This window comes from Eurosta solidaginis, chromosome 4, assembly GCF_040869045.1.
Source record: "Eurosta solidaginis isolate ZX-2024a chromosome 4, ASM4086904v1, whole genome shotgun sequence".
Taxonomy (NCBI): domain Eukaryota; kingdom Metazoa; phylum Arthropoda; class Insecta; order Diptera; family Tephritidae; genus Eurosta; species Eurosta solidaginis.
In genome coordinates this window covers 107,813,758-107,836,301 of record NC_090322.1, presented here as the reverse complement: position 1 = coordinate 107,836,301, position 22,544 = coordinate 107,813,758, and the positions used below count along the sequence as shown (strand labels likewise).

Below are 22,544 nucleotides of genomic sequence, written 5' to 3'. Positions count from 1 at the left end.
ATGCTGAACTGTAAAGGAAGAAAAATTTTTAAAATTTAATAATATAAAAATTATAGTTCTGCTAAAAAGGGGTAAAGTATGGTATGTTTTAAATGCGAAGGCTTTCATCATAAGGCCAGTGACTGTAAAGAAAGGGAAGCGTGCACAAAATGTCTGGGTGAACACAAACATACGCAATGGGATAAGGAACCAGTCAGGAAATGTATCAACTGTATGAGGGAAAATAAGGAAATGAATCTTGTGCTTAATGATAACCATGATACTATGGATAGAGCATGTCCTGTATATCAGCAGAAATTATCCGCAAGGAAAAAAAAAGATTGTTTATTAGCAACCAAAGCATAAAAAGTACAAAAATCGAAGTAGTGGGGTGCATAGCTCAGAATGTATATATCTAAATATTTGTAGTATAACAAACAGCAAACATAACTGAACTGGAGAGGCTTGTCGAAATAAGACAACCAAACATTGTACTATGCGCAGAAACATGCACAACTGATCATATAATGGATTATTCCGACATACAAATGTATTCGTTGCGATTCCCATAGTAGACATACGGGTGGTGTTTTGATGTATGTTCATGAAAATTTAGAGTTTAGTATAGTCTGCAATATAGTCATTAACATGAATATATGGTGCATTATTATTATAAAAATCAAAAAATATGCGTTAAAATGGTAAATTGGTGTACTTTGACACTCACCGAGTAGCAGTGACGCCGACTTTATTACGTTTTTAGATGAAGTCCTGACTGAAAATCTCAAGGAATCAGACAATAATATCATAACTGGAGATTTTAACATCAATATGAATGTATCTGTACTGGGTTCCATACCGGCAAAGCTATCATTTTTTTTCTTCCAAAATTCCATTCTTTATTTTAAATAAACCAATGCACTAATTTAATGTATGTCCATTCCCTATTGCAAATAAATTAATTCACTAACTTAAATACAGATATTTTTATTGTGAATAGTATCAATCATTGATTGTCAATATCACATTACTGAAACGTACGAAGTGTCAAAAATGAGTAGAATGCAAGAAAGAAAATTGATAGAAAGGGAAGAAGGTATCCGCTTCCGGTTATATGGGGTATTCCATCCCATTTCGACCAATTTTGAACCCGACCCCTTTAGAATTGGCTGAAAGTTTTTCTTATTTTTCTAGTTTACGAAAGACGTTTTTCAGGATTTTTTCAAATTTTTTCATCCAACTCAAAAAAAGTTATGAATTCTTAAAAAAACACCGTTTAAAAAAAAAAAAAAAAATCGGCCCACTCTGGGATTAGTGGGGATGAATGCAGAATTGATTGAAGTTTTTTATGAGAAAAAAAATGGCGAAATTCGAAAAATCTCGAAAAACTAAAAATTACAAAAAAAAACTTTAAAAATGTTTTTGTATTTTTTCCGAAAAGTACATTTAAAAACAAATTTAAAAAAAAAGATCCCAAACGGTCAATTTTTGAAAAAGTTATAGCATTTTGAAAACAAAAACCGTGTTTTTTTTTTAAAATTCATAACTTTTTTTGAGTTGGATGAAAAAATTTGATAAAATTCTGAAAAACGTCTTTCGTAAGCTAGAAAAAGAAGAAAACTTTCAGCCAATTCTAAAGGGATCGGGTTCAAAATTGGTCGAAATGGGATGGAATACCCCATATACAGGGTTTTCAGCTGAAAACGCTCTCTTTTTCCTGTTCAACCGCCAGCGGTAAGATCTTAAAAGTGGTCTCGAGTATTGATTTTATTAATTCATTTTATAAGTCGGAACGGATTTTGAAAAAAATAGTATAGACGGTTTTTAAATTCGCTTTAATGTAAAGAGAAAAGTTCTCTAGAAATCGCGATGACCGTAGAGAAAAAGAAAAATTAAATCCGAATACGCAAACAAAACTAAAATTTTTAAACAAAGTTTCGAGATTGGATCAGAACATCATTTGGAGCTGGAGAAGGGTATTGCAAGTTGCCCAGAGGATCCGCATCCATCAGCTGAGTGGCAATGGGAATTGGATTCCTGAATTTTTTTTTTCATTACTTTTCTGGTGTCTTAGATCTTTTTTGATTTGATTTTCATACTAGTAACAAAATATACAAAATAGACATAGATAGCAAATATAAGACAGAATTTTGCAAAGAAGCATCGAGAGAAAAATAGAAAGAAAATTATTAGTATGCATATCTTGGTCAAAAATTAACTTGGAAGGAAATAGTAATAAAGAAAGAAAAAGCAAAGTAAGAAAGTTTTTTCTCTCGAAAACATCTAATGTCCAAAAGAAAAAAAAATATTTAACTTCATAGTATACATATGTATAATAATCTTAGAGAGGCGGTACAGTTAGGCTCAAGCTGAACTTCAAATCGAGCTCAGTAGAAACTGAAAAATTTAGTATGTTCGGTAATCTATAAACGTAACTATATATGCAGTGGAAAGGAAAAGGAAAAGTTTAGCTGGAAACAAAATTTTGAAAAAAAAAAATTGTATTAAGCAAAAATGCGGTTAATTAAAACTAAAGTTTAGATTAATTAAGTATTTAAACAAAAAAAAAAAAAAAATCAAGTAAATTACCTACAAAGTGTGAAATATGAAAGAAGAAGAAAACCTTTTACAAAGTGCATAAGGTGTATACACGTGTGGATATATGTAGCTATCAGAGCGCTGATACTACCCCATAAACATATAAATAGATATATACATATACATATATGATGCAAAAAAAGGTATTGCAAAAAGAAGAAAAACAAATTTTTTTTGAAAAGTTTTAATATTTTTAAAATTTTCACTAGAAAATGAATGCGGTTGAAAGAAACAAAGAAAAAAGTTATCATAAAGAAAAGAGAGCTTTTTGGTTTTTCCATAATTATATATGCATGTCGTTAGATGCATTTATATATATATACATACAACCATATATATAATTTCTAAAGCCGTTCATCGATGCTGCAACGAGGGAAGCGCTTCACTTCGGAACCAGTATATAACACCGTGAGTATTTGAAAATTATATAAAACCAGAATAGAAGTAGGATTAATGAAGACAAACAAAAAACCGCTGTGATGGCTGAATGGTTATAGCAGCGGCGCCTAAACGTTGCCGATGAAGGAATTTAGCAGTTCCCGAAATGGATCTATACAACGAGCTTTGGCAGTTGTCTAAATTTTTTCTTTCTTCTATTCTAATTTAAAAATTTTTTCAATTAAGAAAAAATTTATCATAACAATAATAATGATACAAAATTATTGTTAGGCCTTGAGCTCGATTCGAACCCGCGATCTTAAAATCAGTAGGCCGATATAACAACAAAAATTGTTAATACATCCCAGAGCACGGGGAAAAAGTGTCAATAAAATATGACACTATGGCAGCATTGCCAACAAACAAGTCCAATTTTCACAGCCATTCTGCAACAGATGTCGCAGTGTTGTGAATATCAATTGGCACGAACCACAATAGAAGTAGGATTAATGAAGACAAACAAAAAACCGCTGTGATGGCTGAATGGTTATAGCAGCGGCGCCTAAACGTTGCCGATGAAGGAATTTAGCAGTTCCCGAAATGGATCTATACAACGAGCTTTGGCAGTTGTCTAAATTTTTTCTTTCTTCTATTCTAATTTAAAAATTTTTTCAATTAAGAAAAAATTTATCATAACAATAATAATGATAAAAAATTATTGTTAGGCCTTGAGCTCGATTCGAACCCGCGATCTTAAAATCAGTAGGCCGATATAACAACAAAAATTGTTAAAACATTTTTGCTATTTAAAAAAATATTTTTTCTGATAAAATTTGGTTTATCAAAACAAGTATAGTAGAAATCAGTAGCGTTTAAACAACTTTTATTACAAGAAAATACGTGATTATATATATATATATATATATATGTTGCCTACATACATATATGTTTGCAATTTTTTTCATGCTTATATACTTGTTTAATGAAAAGAAAAATTTTGGTTGTAAAATATTGCCATGATAAAAAAATCAATTTTTTTCTAGCACCCTAATATACATAACTTTCTGTATAAGCATGAACATACACATGTGCATAGTTACATAAGAAAGTGTCTGTCTTTTGACCGCCGCTCTGAATAGCATAAGCTAGAGCGAACGAAGAGTAGCTTAAATTGTAGGGGAGAGCCTTTTCTTTCGGCAATATGCATTTTCCTTCCTCTCTGTAATTCCGAAAATTCATTTTTATAACTTTTGTTTGTTTTGATTTGAAGTTCCTACTTCTTTCATTTTGAGGTAATCCTATGTAAAATTATAAGTCAAGTATAACAACAAAAACATATGCATGTAGATATAAGGTCAATCACACTTTTGAATATATGTACGTTATTTGTAGAAATAAATGAATTTTTGTATTGATCAGAGGAAAATGATCGTTTAAGTTTTTTTCTATCTCTGTTTGAACCCGAAGGTAACGTAAGTTGTAGGAAGGCGGGGCTTTCACCCATTTTTAAAATTTCCCCACAGAAATGAAAGCCATGGATAGGGAGGGCAACGGGGCAGCTGCACCATCTAAAGTTGCCAGGATTGTAAATGGTAAGGATCTGTAGTGTGACTAATCACTCAACGTGATTTTGTTGTTGTTATCTTTTTTTTGATGTAGTTAATTTTTTTTGGTAATTGAATTAGTCAGTCCGCTAGTGTGCACAGTTTTTTTTTGTATGGCCTACTTGTGTAGACTCACTAGTGTTACCCTTCTTTCTTGAATCCCGCGGCAATGGCTGAAACTCCGGGCTGGACAAAGAGCGAGGTGCACACGGTGGGGTAACACTGAGAAGGTGGATGTCTGTAGAGGAGCTTTCTAAGCTACACAGGAGGGATCCATTACCAAAAATGACGCCCAACGTGGGGCCCACTGAACGTGGGAGCTCCGAAGTTTTTCTTGATATTTATGTCAACTTTTTTAAAAAATTCACTTATACCATTTTTCACGGAATGCCTTTGTAGTTGTTCAGTGAATTTACAATTGTCCGTGAAAATATATTGATGCTCGTTATACCTTCAGGGAATTACCATTTGCCTTATTGTATATTGGGATGCAGTTAAAATACAAACTTATTGTGCGTTTTATTGACCGATACAATTCAGGTGAAAGGTTCATTACTTGTAAACTTCGAACCAAAGTTCGATGTGTCAGATTTGTTGGAATCATATCTGAGAATAATACGGGATATGACCACAAGTCAATTTTTTTTTTTCATTTAATTTTTCCTTCACACGCTATCCTTACCTTTACAATATTTATGCCTTCTTACAACTTTACGCAACCTTTGGACAGAAGAGAAATACATATCTTGTTATATCTTTTGTGGAGAGTAAACTAAAACAAAAATTATAAAAACAAATAAAATAAAATAAATAATTTTTCTTAAAGCTAGTGAAGATAGAAATTGTTAATATGTCGGTTCGCTACAGCCACGAAAACTTGCCTAGAAATTCCGGTCAGTTTTGTATACTCTGTCAGGAATATATTAGGAAAAACTACTAAATTTTGCAAACCGCTTGTAGTTCCTTATTTCACCGTGCGTGTCTCTACTAAATTGGCTAAAAATAACCAAACTTGGCCACAGTGCAGAGCGACTTGCAGCTCTAAGCAATGTACAAACCCGAATACCTCCGTAATGGGTACCCGAACGAAAACTACGTCTCAAAGCGGAACGTCTACTAATGCAGTGCATGCAACTGTACCACAAACTAGTAGTCATCAACAACAACAACAACAACAGCAGCAAAAAGAGATGCAACATCCGCAACGGCAAACATCTTCGGAACACAATACCGGTAATCCCTCAGCGACTGCAACTGCAGCCCCAGCGAACACTGACCTTAATGAAAGCCGCATTCGTAGCATTGTTACCGCTGTCGTATCTGCTAGGCAAGGTTCAGCATTAGAAGAGTTCGAAAGTAGGGTATCTCAACTTATTGAAGATAGGATTCAAAGCTCGCTAGCTAGCGTTCTTAGTAGATTTCATACACCCATAGACCCAAACAACAATGAGGCTAGCATTCCGCCTCAGCAACCCGATAATGTTAATTGGCCGCAGGACAGACCCAGTTTCTTAAATGAGCCCCTCTTACTTCCTAGGAACGATCATTTCAGGCTAAGTGATATGTCTAGTGTGACTCACGCTGGCAAAATATCCCAACTTATTTCCAGCTGGGACATCAAATTTGACGGATCAAAAAAATTGGCAGTAAAAAACTTTATATACAGAATAGAATCCCTAATTATAGATGCACTTGCTGGAAATTTTAATGTACTGTGTGAACATGCGCAAGTTCTGTTTATGAAGGAAGCGAAGGACTGGTACTGGCGATATCGCAGATCAGTTCAACGTGTCACTTGGTCTATGTGAGGCCTTAAGAACCAACTTTGAGGAGCATAGAACAGACACCTATATAAAAGAAGCAATGAGAGCTAGAAGACAGGGAATCTCAGAAAGTTTCGATGAATACAAAAACCCTGTATTAAAGATAGCCGAAAGTTTACACAATCCCATAGCTGAGTCAGAGTTAGTGGAAATGTTGCAACGAGGTTTGCGTCCGAGAGTAAGGCAAAAACCTTTGTACGTAACGGTTAACTCTGTGGCACAACTACGCAGGTTGGGTTTGAAAGGCGAGACACTATTGCAAGAGATTGCGAAAACCAACTTACCAAGCCGAACCGAAAGCAATACAAAAACAAATTTCCATAAAAGACAAATAAGCGAATTGGAGTTGGAAAATGAATTTGTTATTGATGATAAGATGCCCTCCTGTTATAGAGGTTGATGAAGTGGCAGCTATTAAGAAAACTGATTCCAAAAATATGTGCTGGAATTGCAGGCAAGAAAGCCACCGGTTTTTTGACTGCGTTGCAGCACGTACAATATTTTGCTACGGTTGTGGGCTGGTAGGAATTTATAAACCGACTTGTAAGGTTTGCAATTCGAAAAACTCGAACGCGAGCGAAGGATCGAAAACAAACCTTCGCAAGGACCTATAAAAACCATATTAAAAAAGATAGTATAGAAGAAGAAATTCCTAAATTTAATGAAAATGTACCTATTAAAGATTTGTTTAAAATTACGCCATACGATGAACGTCTAAAAATGTATAATGAAAAAAGGAATGTAATCTTTGAAAGTAGCGATAGGCAAGGTAGAAATAGATCTACACTGCGTATGATTGATTTCTGGAAGAAGGTTAAAAACGAAAGTAGACAGGTTTCTGATTTAGTTTGTACAATAACGAAGAAAGAAAATGATTTAAGGCCATATGCCGAAGTATTTATTGAAGCCAGAAAACATCTTGGATTGTTAGACAGTGGAGCGCAGGTTTCCTGTTTAGGGGGAAACTTGGCCAAAGATATTTGTGAGCAATACAAATTTTCCACTCACGCTGCTTCAATAAGCACAGCAGATGGTCGTAAGCAGGTATTATACGGTACAATTTCACTACCTGTAACTTTCAAATGGGACACACAAATGGTATTAAATTTTATGTTGTACAAAGTATAGCTCAAGATTTAATACTTGGTGTTGATTTCTGGAGAGTTTTTGAAATATCACCACACCTTATCGCTCAAATAGATATTGATAGTGCAACAGAAGAACATGACAGTGGAAATAAACATTCCCTCACAGAGCAACAGGAAATTAAACTGAATAACGTAATTAATCTTTTTCCATCGTACGAAAAGGAAGGGCTAGGAAAAACTTCCTTAATTGAGCATTCTATTGAAATTGAAGGAAACGTTAAACCCATTAAACAAAGATATTTCCCGATTTCACCTGCTACTGAAATTGATGAAATTCTCAAACTAGGGGTAATCGAAGAAGCATCAAATAGCCCATGGGCGAGTCCAATAGTGTTAGTACGAAAGCCAACAAAAGTTAGGTTGTGTCTCGATGCGAGAAAGATAAATAGTGTGACGGCGAAGGATGCGTATCCCTTACCGCATATCGAAGGAATACTAAGTAGATTACCGAAGGCCGAGTTCATCTCATCGCTTGATTTGAGACGCGCGTTCTGGCAAATACCCTTGGCCGAAAAGTCTCGTGATTTCACATGTTTTACCGTCCCAAATAAGCCTTTATACAAGTATCGGGTAATGCCATTTGGCCTGTGTAATGCACCTAAAGCGCTATGTCGGCTAATGGATCATGTGATACCACCTAACTTGAAAGATGAAGTTTTTGTATATTTGGATGATCTCCTTATTATTTCAAATAGCTTTGAAAGACACTTGTCTGTATTGGCTGAAGTTGCATACCAGCTGCGAAGAGCTGGTCTTACTATCAATGTTCAGAAAGGCAAATTTTGCATACGCGAACTAAAATATCTAGGATTCGTAGTAGGAAATGGTACTCTTTGTACGGATACAAAAAAAGTATCATCGATGGTCAACTTCTCAGCGCCAAAAACTGTGAAACAACTAAGAAGATTGCTTGGTATAGCGGGATGGTATCGTCGCTTTGTTGACAATTTCGCAACGCTTACCACACCACTAACAAATCTTCTCAAGAAAAGCCGCGGATTTCACTGGACTGAAGACGCGCAAATAGCTTTTGAGAAACTGAAGGAAAAGCTACTAAGCGCTCCAGTGTTAGCAAATCCGGATCACAAAAAGCCGTTTCTAATACAGTGCGACGCCAGTAAGCAAGGTGTAGGCGCAGTACTTGCTCAAGTAAACGACCAAGGTAAGGAAATGCCGATTTCATATTTTTCGAAAAAGCTTAATAAAGCCCAATCTAATTATAGTGTAACGGAGTTCGAGTGCTTAGCTGCAATTTTGGCAATAAAAAAGTTTCGAACCTACGTAGAAGGCCAAGAATTCACGGCAATTACTGATCACGCAAGCCTCAAATGGTTAATGTGACAGACTGACCTTAGTGGAAGATTGGCCAGATGGTCGATAAAATTACAGGGTTATAAATTCCAAATTGTGCACAGGCGAGGAACTCAAAATATTGTACCAGACTGTTTATCCAGGCAGGACTTTGATGAAATTTCTGAACTCGTGTTTCATCCAATTATTGATATGCAGTCGAGCGAATTTGAGTCTGATGATTATCAGAAACTGAAGGCTTATATACGGGAAAATCAAGCGCGTTTGCTAGATGTGGAAATCACCGAAGGGAAAATATATAAGAGAACAGAACATCTAGATGGGAATGAAGAAAGAGAAAAGTTTAATTGGAAGTTATGGGTACCGAAAGAATTGACTCTGAAGGCCATTGAAAGTGCTCATAAGACATCAAATAAAGTTCATGGTGGGATAGCAAAAACTTTAGGTAGACTCCAGCTAAACTTGTATTGGCCAGAAATGGTTAAAGATGTAAAGAGATTTATAGCCAGTTTCGATGTTTGTCATCAAACTAAATCACCCAATATTGTTCTGCGACCACCGATGACAAACAAATTTCACGTTCAGCGTCCATTCGAAGAGATATATATAGATTTGTTAGGTCCATATCCCAGATCGAAGGAAGGTAATATTGGCATGTTAATCGTAGTTGATCACATGACAAAATTTCCGTGTTAAAGCCACTAAGAAAATTTATTTCTACGGCTATAATTAAATATTTAAGGGAAAGCGTATTTACCATTTTTGGAACTCCAGAAGTTGTTATAAGTGACAATCGAAAACAATTTAAATGTACGCAATTTAAAAATTTTCTGGATGAACGCAATGTTAAACATGTATTTACCGCGGTGTATAGTCCACAAGCGAAAAGTAGCTAAAGAGTAAATCGTTCTATTGTTACTGCCATTCGAATATATGTTATGAGAAAGTAAGAAAGAGTGAAAGAAGACGGACGTATTTTTATTTGATCCGTATCAGTTTTTATTTTCATGCGCAATTGAACTTTTAATTTTTAATCTAATTGTTAAATAAACTCGTTGATGAGCAAAAAATATAAATTCCAAATTGGAAATTGTGAAGACAGTGACTTTATCAACAAATTTTTATGAAAAAGTGGTGGCGGATTAGGCAAAATGCCCCCGTCTGAATGCAAAGAATGCATGATAAAATTAGTGCAAATAGACGATGCGATTTCATGTTCGGGTGGCTGTGGATCTTTTTTCTGCATAAAATGCAGCAACATGAAAAGACAAGAAATTAAACTGTTGAGTGAGAATGCTAATTTAAAGTGGTTTTGCAATCAATGCTCGGTATGTGTTACCAATACCAAATTTATTGAAATAAAACATTTGATACAAAGTTGCGATCAAAAGAGAATCGGAAAGACAGAAATGAAAGATATAATTGAAGAAGCATTATTTCACAAAATAAAGCAGTTGAAAGTTAGTCTGATGACTGATTTTAATTCACTGCTTGAACATAATGTAGAAATTAAAATTACTCAAATGAGAAAAGATATAATGTCTGAGTTATCACAAACATTAGAAAATAATAGTGAAAAGTTAAATGAAGTTTTGGCGGGTACCAGCCTAAACAACAACACAAACGTAAACAAAAAAATTACATATGCACAAGCAGCCTCACAAAGTGAAAATAGGATTGTTATTAAACCGAAAGACAAAGCAAAGAAAAATAAACATACCAAAATAGCGCTTAAAACAGTCTAGAGCCAACCGAATGTCATGTCACAGCAGTAAAAGAGATCAACAACGAAGGGATAGTAGTTCAATGCAAGAATAACCCTACAAGAACACTGACTATCATATGACTATCATCTGATTTTCAGCAATGTCAACCTAACGATCAGCGCCGCATACAAACTTTCTATCACAAACTTAAGGGGACTTGCGCAAATGTGATGTAAACAACTGTGTACGTGTGAGTTTTTGTCTCCTTCTTATACACCAACATGGCCTACTGATTAAGTATATAGCCGTACTGCTCACTCTCATTCCTTTTCCTGGATAAGTGCTGACACTCTAACTATCAAAAAGTGTCATAAATGATAGTTTACTGTAGATATCAGGTTTGACTGTTATACTATCATAAATGACCATTGTTATATTCCACCAAAAATGAAACAATGCTTTTTGCTTTTTATTTACTTTATTTCATTACGTTTTTAATTTTGTACATGATAAAAGCATACGTGTTTCTTATTTCTTTAAAATAAATAGTTTTATAAGAATTCGAGTTCAAAATGTTCAATTTAAATTCAGAAAATAATAAAACAACAGAAAAGCGCTTTCCTCTTGCGGAAACACATTTAAAAATAAATCACCACTAACCACTATTATTTTTCGCGTATCAATTTTTTGAGTGCGCCCCATACATTCCGCCAGCTTTTGGTATTTTTTAATATTATTTTCGATTTTTTTTTTCTTTTAGCATGGAGCTTTGAAATGCTCTCTTTTTCATTTTTTAAACTTATTTTTTATATGGTTTTCGTCGGTTGAAAATGGCGGAAATTAAAAAATAACAAAACAACCGTGATAATCATTTGATTGTCATATGACAGTCAGTAGTGACAACATGATTAAATCGGATAATCTGTTCTCGCATACATAAAATTCCGTTGAGAATTATGTATCTGTCTCACATGCATTATGGTATCTGCTGTATGTTCTTTTGTTCTGTCGTTGGGAATATGCGGACATGGGTGAGCGAACAAAGGAACATACATAAATTTGAGTATCAATGCTTACGTCATCGCAGGATCAGCATTGTCAATTACAAGTGTGAGCGTATTAGTAAAACTATCAGCGTTTCTTGTAGGGAAGGAATCATGCGAACTATTGCAGAAAAAGATAGCGGAACAAATTGGGAATGAATACGATATGGAAAAAACAAAAGATAAGAGAGAGATAAAAAAAATATTTAAAGTTATTGGTTTAACTGGGAGGCTTAGCAGTGAGCGATTGATAGAATGTATTACAAAACAAAATAGGGGGACTCATGAAAGCATATAAACTTATAAGGTGTAAAATTATATCCATTTACACACGGGGTTATATGAACGCACCTAGTAATATTCTTGATAAACTTGATTGTTTATCAGCTGTATTATTGCCAAACAAAAGTTTTTTGATTGTTATACAAATTAAAAAATGCCAAGACTAAGTGAAAAATCAAAACTAAAATGCCTTTACTTGCTGATTTTGGAGATTTCTGATGAAAATGCCTGCTGCAATGTCTGCAAGGTTACATTCCTTTGAGTTTACCGCGTTTACACAATGAAATGTGCGCGTAAATTTATACAAATTGTGTAAATGATTTTTCATACAAAATTTGACAGCTCGTTTACGCACTAGATAAATTTATACGTTTACACACTTTATAAGGCATTTATATGGTTACATGAGTCCCCCTAATAGCATATGTGAGGGTAAACATTTCAAAATTGTAAAAGTTTTTGAGAATTTCAGTCGAAGAGAAGAATGTTTCAATGCTCTTGTTGAAACATATAGAAACATACGACAATATTATTAAACAAAAGAGAATTAATGTAGAATGGGACTCTTGCATAATTACTCATTACGAAAGAGTATTTAGATGCTTTAAATGCGTGGGATTTTATCACAAGGCGGTTGAATGTATCAATAATGCTTGAAACACAATGCCGAGCGACGACGATATACGCCGCGTCGGGCGATGACATTTTTGAAATTACGCCCAGACATTTCGTTCTACTTAAAACACAATGACGGGCGAAATCGACGCTGTTTATTCAGAGTGGCCATTATTTAGAAATAAAGATGAAAAAAATGAAAACTTTTTCAATTCTCTGCTTTAGCACTTGACTGCTAAAACACGCCCAAAATGTTGAGAAATTAACAAAACAAAACAAAAATGTTAAGAAATTAAATTAAAAGTTATATGTAAAGAAAAAAAAATTGTTTTTGGATATTATGTTTTCTTTTTTTATACTTGCGATGTTTGTCGTCATCGCCCGGCGCCGACGATAGAAATAAATCTATCGTCGCAAAATGACGTCGCGTAAATTTCGCTCTTGGCGTTCATTGTGTTCACGTTCACGTAATTATGGGGATTCTATTTTTGACAAGGCGATGTTCGTCGCGTTTATTTCGCGTCGTCAGGGCATTGTGTTTCAAGCTTAAAAAAGCTTGTAGTAGATGTGGAGGCAATCACGATTTCAGAGACTGTGTATCTAATGCAGGCATGCTTAACGAACGAAACGATATCATTTCGTTACGATAATCAACGTTAATAAACGAAACGAAGTCACTTCGTTTCGTTTATTAACGTTAAGATCGTCAAATTAACGTTAATTTGGCGTTCTTAACGTTAATAAACGAAACGAAATGACTTCGTTTCGTTTATTAACGTTGATTATCGTAACGAAATGATATCGTTTCGTTCGTTAAGCATGCCTGATCTAATGTATATAATTGTGTAAACTGTTGTGAGCTAGTCCAGAAAAAGTTGATAGAGACTGATGTACACCATGTTGCGTTTAGCAAGGAATGCCCAGCATATCAAAGATATATTCAAGTTAAAACCAAAACTAGAAAGTAGCAATCAAGTAGTACCAATTTAGTTTGTCTATATCTCAATATAAATAGTATTTTAGGCAACGAATTAGAATTGGAAAGACTAATTGAAATTAAAAATCCAGCTGTAATACTGTGTGCTGAAACATGTACCACAAATTTAATAACGAATCAGAAGTTGAGCATACAAACTTATAACCTAGTCAGATGTGATTCACATAGTAGGCATTCTGGTGGTGTTCTGGTGTATGTGCATGAATCCATCGAATATAGCATTAAGTATAATAAAGCAATAGCTAAAAACATGTGATGTATTTTTATTAAATTGAAGCATTTTAATCCAAAGTGGCAAATCGGTGTGGTTTATCACTCACCGAGCACAAGCGATGCAGATTTCATAAACTACTTACGTACCGTCTTAGGTAGTACTAGTGAGCTGTCTATTAATAACATTCTTGTAGGTGATTTTAATATTAACTTAAATAATATCTCAACGTATAGCATACAACTAGTTGAACTTTTTAAATCATACTGTATATATCAAACAGTTGATTTTGATACTCGTATAACCGAGGTATCCAAAACAAAAATTGATTTACTTTTTTCGAATACTAAAGACATAGTGTGTGAAAAGAGAGAGTTTGAGATAAAAATAAACCCTAAATTTAGAATGAGGAGCCCTATAAAAATTACGTCATGGGAGTACTATAATATTGAATCACTCACAAATCAATTGCGCATATGTGATTTTAGCAATTTTGACAGAGTTAGTTTGGATAATAAAGTTTCTATTTTTAATATTATTAATACCAATATTTTGAGTGTTATGCAAAATCTAACTTATGAAAAAGTAGTTCAATTAAAATTAATGAATAAATGGTATGACAATGAGTTAGCCAATATGAATAAATATAAATTTGAACTGTATAAACTATTTAGCTTTTTTCTATGCTCAAATTATAAATGAAAGTTTAAGCAGTGGCATATTTCCAACCATTTGGAAAACAATAGAAAAAGTTGCAAATACTATTAAAGCAGAGGAGCTGAGACTAATAAATACTTTGTCCATTGATGAGAAAATTTTAGAGCTGGTAGTTAAAAATCAATTAGTTCAATATTTAGAAAATAATAAGATACTTATACCTTAACAGTCAGGATTTCAACAAAATCATTCTTGCGAAACAGCTTTTAACATGGTTGTAGCTGAATGGAAAGAAGAAATTAATAACAAAAAGTCGATTATTGCAGTATTCATTGATCTCAAAATAGACTTTGAAACTATCGATCAGAAAATATTATTAGAAAAATTATCAAGCATTTGTATTAAAGACATTGAATTAGACTGGTTTGATAATTTCCTAACAAATCGTAAGCAAAGAACAATAATTGGTTCAGCATTATCGGATGAAGTTCACGTTAAGATTGGTTTGCCCCAAGGCTCTGTGCTAGCTCCAATTTTATTTAATATTTATATTAATGATATTAAGTCTATATTGAAATTCAGTACCATAAAACTATTCGCGGATGATGCACTATTTTCTATAAATGGTAGGAATGAACATGAAATAAGAGAAAAACTACAAAGTGATTTAGATGCTCTCTATATTTGGCTGTGTGGTAAAAGACTAAAAATTAATATTGAAAAAACTAAATATATGGTAATAACAAGGAAGAATATTGCTCATTTTGAAAGTATTAATATAAATAATACTAAAATTGAAATGGTGCCGACGATAAAATATCTCGTCATTCAAATAGATAAAAAAAAAATGTAAGGCGCGATAACCGCCGAAGAGATCTAAGGCCGAGCTTCTCTTCCAATTTGCGTCGTGCTCCTCTTGATTTTCCCTACAAATTGGCCGGACGGGACCAACATCTTTTATGCCGACTCCGAACGGCATCTGCAAGGCAGATGAGTTTTCACTGAGAGCTTTTCATGGCAGAAATACACCCGGAGCGCTTGCCAAATACTGCCGAGGGGCGATCCCGCTCAGACAAATTTTCTTCTAATTGAAAAACCTTATTTCTAAAATTTTGATGTTGCTTTGCCCGGGGTGCGAACCCAAGGCATACGGTGTGGTAGACGGAGCACGCTACCATCACACCACGGTGGCCGCCATTCAAATAGATTGTAAACTAAAATTTGATGGCCATGTTGATTATATAACAGGTAAAATGCCTAAAAAAATTTATTTCATTCGAAGATTCTGTAGAAACATGAATAGTTATTACAAAGCAAAAGTATATAGATCCATAATTGAGCCATACTTCATATATTGTTCTACTATTTTCTTTATCTTGGAAGATTCGCAAATCGATAAACTACAAAAAATGCAGAATAAAACTATGCGCTTTATATTAGGGAAACGTTTTGATACCCCCATTAAAGATATGCTACAAAGTTTGAATTGGATGAGCGTAAAACAGCAAATATTTTTCCACACTATGAAGTTTATATACAACATAAAACCCGGAATTTGCCTGATTATCTAAAAACAAATATTAAATTTAACTACGAGGTTCATGACAGAAATACGAGGCAGAGAAATGATTTTAAATTACCTAATTACAAAACGGAGTCTGAAAAAAATAGTATTTTTTACAGAGGGTTAAAATGTTTCAACTAATTACCTGCAAATATTAAGAATTGTGATAATAACTTATTTAAGAAAAGATTATATGCTCACGCGAAGTCAGTGAATATAAAATAAATATTAGGATTCGAATGGATTTGTATTACATGTTTCAAATACAAATTCAAATTCATGTTTCAAATTCAAATACAAATTCAAGTTCAATCTCATACATAGTACATATTGTTAATTATTGTTAATTAATGCATTAATATTTTTAAGTGTTGATCTAGGCTCTAAGAGTCGTAATAAATAAAATAAATAAATAAAAAAAGGAACAGACTAATTGGGATCGTTATATACCTGAAATTTCTGAGTCCCTGCGAAGCTCTTACCATCAAACAATTGGCTTTAGCCCTTATTATTCATTATTCGGGCAACAAATGGTAACTAATGCAAAGGATTATTCACTACTTAGAAATTTAATGTCTTTTGAGGGCGAACTACTTAATAGAAATGAAAAGTTAAAGCTTATTAGGGATTCAATCGCACAAAATATAGCAAAGGCTTTCGAAAGTTCAGCAAAAAGGTACAATTTGCGAAGTACGGCCACTAGTTTCAGTATTGGAGATGAAGTCTATCGGAGGAATTTCGTTCTTAGCGATGCTTCTAAAAAGTTTTGTTCAAAATTTGCACCCAAATGTATTAAGAGTAAAGTGATAGGTATTAAAGGTAACAGCATACACCACTTAGAAGATGTGGACACCAAAAGAAGAGAATTTTACCATAATAAGGATATAATGAAAAGAGTTTCCTAATTTTAACCCTCTTCAAAATATTTTTTTTGTACTGGGTTCCATACCGGCAAAGTTATCATTTTTTTCTTCCAAAATTCCATTCTTTATTTTAAATAAACCAATTCACTAATTTAATGTATGTCCATTCCCTATTGCAAATAAATTAATTAACTAACTTAAATACAGATAAATTCATTGTGAATAGTATCAATCATTGATTGTCAATATCCCATTACTGAAAATTACGAAGTGTCAAAAATGAGTAGAATGCAAGAAAGAAAATTGATAGAAAGGGAAGAAGGTATCCGCTTCCGGTCAAAGCAAGCCTATATATGGGGTATTCCATCCCATTTCGACCGATTTTGAACCCGACCCCTTTAGAATTGGCTGAAAGTTTTTCTTCTTTTTATAGTTTACGAAAGACGTTTTTCAGAATATTTTCAAATTTTTCATCCAACTCAAAAAAGTTATGAATTCTTAAAAAAACACCGTTTTAAATTAAAAAAAAATCGGCCCACTCTGGGATTAGTGGGGATGAATGCAGAATTGATTGAAGTTTTTTATGAGAAAAAAAAAATGGCGAAATTCGAAAAATCTTGAAAAACTAAAAATTACAAAAAAAAACTTTAAAAATTTTTTTGTATTTTTTCCGAAAAGTACATTTAAAAACAAATTAAAAAAAAAAAGATCCCAAACGGTAAATTTTTGAAAAAGTTATAGCATTTTGAAAACAAAAACCGTGTTTTTTTAAAAATTCATAACTTTTTTTGAGTTGGATGAAAAAATTTGATAAAATTCTGAAAAACGTCTTTCGTAAGCTAGAAAAAGAAGAAAAACTTTCAGCCAATTCTAAAGGGGTCGGGTTTAAAATTGGTCGAAATGGGATGGAATACCCCATATACAGGGTTTTCAGCTGAAAACGCTCTCTTTTTCCTGTTCAACCGCCAGCGGTAAGATCGTAAAAGTGGTCTCGCGTATTGATTTTATTAATTCATTTTATAAGTCGGTACGGATTTTAAAAAAAATAGTATATACGGTTTTTAAATTCGCTTTAATGTAAAGAGAAAAGTTCTCTAGAAGTCGCGTTGACCGTAGACAAAAAGAAAAATTAAATCCGAATACGCAAACAAAACTAAAATTTTTAAACAAAGTTTCGAGATTGGAGCAGAACATCATTTGGAGCTGGAGAAGGGTATTGCAAAGAAAATTATTAGTATGCATATCTTGGTCAAAAATTAACTTGGAAGGAAATAGTAATAAAGAAAGAAAAAGCAAAGTAAGAAAGTTTTTTTTCTCGAAAACATCTAATGTCCAAAAGAAAAAAAAAATATTTAACTCTCATAGCTGCCAGGATTGTGAATGGTAAGGATCTGTAGTGTGGCTAATCACTCAACGTGATTTTGTTGTTGTTATCTTTTTTTTTGATGTAGTTCAATTTTTTTTGGTAATTGAATTAGTCAGTTCGTTAGTGTGCACAATTTTTTTCTACTTGTGTAGACTCACTAGTGTTACCCTTCTTTCTTGAATCCCGCGGCAATGGCTGAAACTCCGGGCTGGACAAAGAGCGAGGTGCACACGGTGGGGTAACACTGAGAAGGTGGATGTCTGTAGAGGAGCTTTCTAAGCTACACAGGAGGGATCCATTACAAAAAATGACGCCCAACGTGGGGCCCACTGAACGTGGGAGCTCCGAAGTTTTTCTTGATATTTATGTAAACTTTTTTAAAAAATTCACTTATACCATTTTTCACGGAATGCCTTTGTAGTTGTTCAGTGCATTTACAATTGTCCGTGAAAATATTTTGATGCTCGTTATACCTTCAGGGAATTACCATTTGCCTTATTGTATATTGGGATGCAGTTAAAATACAAACTTATTGTGCGTTTTATTGACCGATACAATTCAGGTGAAAGGTTCATTACTTGTAAACTTCGAACCAAAGTTCCATGTGTCAGATTTGTTGGAATCATATCTGAGAATAATACGGAATATGACCACAAGTCAAATTTTTTTTTTTCATTTAATTTTTCCTTCACACGCTATCCTTACCTTTACAATATTTATGCCTTCTTACAACTTTACGAAACCTTTGGACAGAAGAGAAATACATATCTTGTTATATCTTTTGTGGAGAGTAAACTAAAACAAAAATTATAAAAACAAATAAAATAAAGTAAATAATTTTTCTTAAAGATAGTGAAGATAGAAATTGTCAATATGTCGGTTCGCTACAGCCACGAAAACTTGCCTAGAAATTCCGGTCAGTTTTGTATACTCTGTCAGGAATATGTTAGGAAAAACTACGAAATTTTGCAAACCGCTTGTAGTCCCTTATTTCACCGTGCGTGTCTCTACTAAATTGGCTAAAAATAACCAAACTTGGCCACAGTGCAGAGCGACTTGCAGCTCTAAGCAATGTACAAACCCGAATACCTCCGTAATGGGTACCCGATCGAAAACTACGTCTCAAAGCGGAACGTCTACTAATGCAACCCATGCAACTGTACCACAAACTAGTAGTCATCAACAACAACAACAACAACAGCAGCAAAAAGAGATGCAACCTCCGCAACAGCAAACATCTTCGGAACACAATACCGGTAATCCATCAGAGACTGCAACTGCAGCCCCAGCAAGCACTGACCTTAATGAAAGCCGCATTCGAAGCATAGTTATCGCTGTCGTATCTGCTAGGCAAGTTCAGCATTAGAAGAGTTCGAAAGTAGGGTATCTCAACTTATTGAAGATAGGATTCAAAGCTCGCTAGCTAGCGTTCTTAGTAGATTTCATACACCCATAGACCCAAACAACAATGAGGCTAGCATTCCGCCTCAGCAACCCGATAATGTTAATTGGCCGCAGGACAGACCCAGTTTCTTAAATGAGCCCGTCTTACATCCTAGGAACGATCATTTCAGGCTAAGTGATATGTCTAGTGTGACTCACGCTGGCAAAATATCCCAACTTATTTCCAGCTGGGACATCAAATATGACGGATCAAAAAAATTGGCAGTAAAAAACTTTATATACAGAATAGAATCCCAAGTTATAGATGCACTTGCTGGAAATTTTAATGTACTGTGTGAACATGCGCAAGTTCTGTTTATGAAGGAAGCGAAGGACTGGTACTGGCGATATCGCAGATCAGTTCAACGTGTCACTTGGCCAGGTCTATGTGAGGCCTTAAGAACCAACTTTGAGGAGCATAGAACAGACACCGATATAAAAGAAGCAATGAGAGCTAGAAGACAGGGAATCTCAGAAAGTTTCGATGAATACAAAAACCCTGTATTAAAGATAGCCGAAAGTTTACACAATCCCATAGCTGAGTCAGAGTTAGTGGAAATGTTGCAACGAGGTTTGCGTCCGAGAGTAAGGCAACAACCTTTGTACATAACGGTTAACTCTGTGGCACAACTACGCAGGTTGTGTTTGAAAGGCGAGACACTATTGCAAGAGATTGCGAAAACCAACTTACCAAGCCGAACCGAAAGCAATACAAAAACAAATTTCCATAAAAGACAAATAAGCGAATTGGAGTTTGAAGATGAATTTGTTATTGATGATAAGATGCCTCCTGTTATAGAGGTTGATGAAGTGGCAGCTATTAAGAAAACTGATTCCAAAAATATGTGCTGGAATTGCAGGCAAGAAAGCCACCGGTTTTTTGACTGCGTTGCAGCACGTACAATATTTTGCTACGGTTGTGGGCTGGTAGGAATTTATAAACCGACTTGTAAGGTTTGCAATTCGAAAAACTCGAACGCGAGCGTACCATATAAAAAAGATAGTATAGAAGAAGAAATTCCTAAATTTAATGAAAATGTACCTATTAAAGATTTGTTTAAAATTACGCCATATGATGAACGTCTAAAAATGTATAATGAAAAAAGGAAGGTAATCTTTGAAAGTAGCGATAGGCAAGGTAGAAATATACCTACACTGCGTATGATTGATTTCTGGAAGAAGGTTAAAAACGAAAGTAGACAGGTTTCTGATTTAGTATGTACAATAACGAAGAAAGAAAATGATTTAAGGCCATATGCCGAAGTATTTATTGAAGCCAGAAAACATCTTGGATTGTTAGACAGTGGAGCGCAGGTTTCCTGTTTAGGGGGCAACTTGGCCAAAGATATTTGTGAGCAATACAAATTTTCCACTCACGCTGCTTCAATAAGCACAGCAGATGGTCGTAAGCAGGTAGTATACGGTACAATTTCACTACCTGTAACTTTCAAATGGGACACACAAATGGTATTAAATTTTATGTTGTACAAAGTATAGCTCAAGATTTAATACTTGGTGTTGATTTCTGGAGAGTTTTTGAAATATCACCACACCTTATCGCTCAAATAGATATTGATAGTGCAACAGAAGAACATGACAGTGGAAATAAACATTCCCTCACAGAGCAACAGGAAATTAAACTGAATAACGTAATTAATCTTTTTCCATCGTACGAAAAGGAAGGGCTAGGAAAAACTTCCTTAATTGAGCATTCTATTGAAATTGAAGGAAACGTTAAACCCATTAAACAAAGATATTTCCCGATTTCACCTGCAACTGAAAAGCTTGTGCATAACGAAATTGATGAAATTCTCAAGCTAGGGGTAATCGAAGAAGCATCAAATAGCCCATGGGCGAATCCAATAGTGTTAGTACGAAAGCCAACAAAAGTTAGGTTGTGTCTCGATGCGAGAAAGATAAATAGTGTGACGGTGAAGGATGCGTATCCCTTACCGCATATCGAAGGAATACTAAGTAGATTACCGAAGGCCGAGTTCATCTCATCGCTTGATTTGAGACGCGCGTTCTGGCAAATACCCTTGGCCGAAAAGTCTCGTGATTTCACATGTTTTACCGTCCCAAATAAGCCTTTATACAGGTATCGGGTAATGCCATTTGGCCTGTGTAATGCACCTAAAGTGCTATGTCGGCTAATGGATCATGTGATACCAGCTAACTTGAAAGGTGAAGTTTTTGTATATTTGGATGATCTCCTTATTATTTCAAATAGCTTTGAAAGACACTTGTCTGTATTGGCTGAAGTTGCATACCAGCTGCGAAGAGCTGGTCTTACTATCAATGTTCAGAAAGGCAAATTTTGCATACGCGAACTAAAATATCTAGGATTCGTAGTAGGAAATGGTACTCTTTGTACGTATACAAAAAAAGTATCATCGATGGTCAACTTCTCAGCGCCAAAAACTGTGAAACAACTAAGAAGATTGCTTGGTATGGCGGGATGGTATCGTCGCTTTGTTGACAATTTCGCAACGCTTACCACACCACTAACAAATCTTCTCAAGAAAAGCCGCGGATTTCACTGGACTGAAGACGCGCAAATAGCTTTTGAGAAACTGAAGGAAAAGCTACTAAGCGCTCCAGTGTTAGCAAATCCGGATCACAAAAAGCCGTTTCTAATACAGTGCGACGCCAGTAAGCAAGGTGTATGCGCAGTACTTGCTCAAGTAAACGACCAAGGTAAGGAAATGCCGATTTCATATTTTTCGAAAAAGCTTAATAAAGCCCAATATAATTATAGTGTAAGGGAGTTCGAGTGCTTAGCTGCAATTTTGGCAATAAAAAAGTTTCGACCCTACGTAGAAGGCCAAGAATTCACGGCAATTACTGATCACGCAAGCCTCAAATGGTTAATGCGACAGACTGACCTTAGTGGAAGATTGGCCAGATGGTCGATAAAATTACAGGGTTATAAATTCCAAATTGTGGATAGGCGAGG

General features: G+C 34.6%; 1 long non-coding RNA gene across 3 annotated transcripts in view; it reads left to right on the top strand.

The window, feature by feature from the left end:
• Positions 1–1,129, top strand: part of LOC137250120 (uncharacterized) — a 122,834-nt gene extending 121,705 nt beyond the window's left edge. For all 3 annotated transcript variants that reach the window (XR_010952732.1, XR_010952733.1, XR_010952731.1), the window contains one exon: positions 57–1,129. This is a non-coding gene — a long non-coding RNA (uncharacterized lncRNA). The remainder of the gene's footprint in view (positions 1–56) is intronic.
• The last annotated feature ends 21,415 nt before the right edge of the window (positions 1,130–22,544 follow it).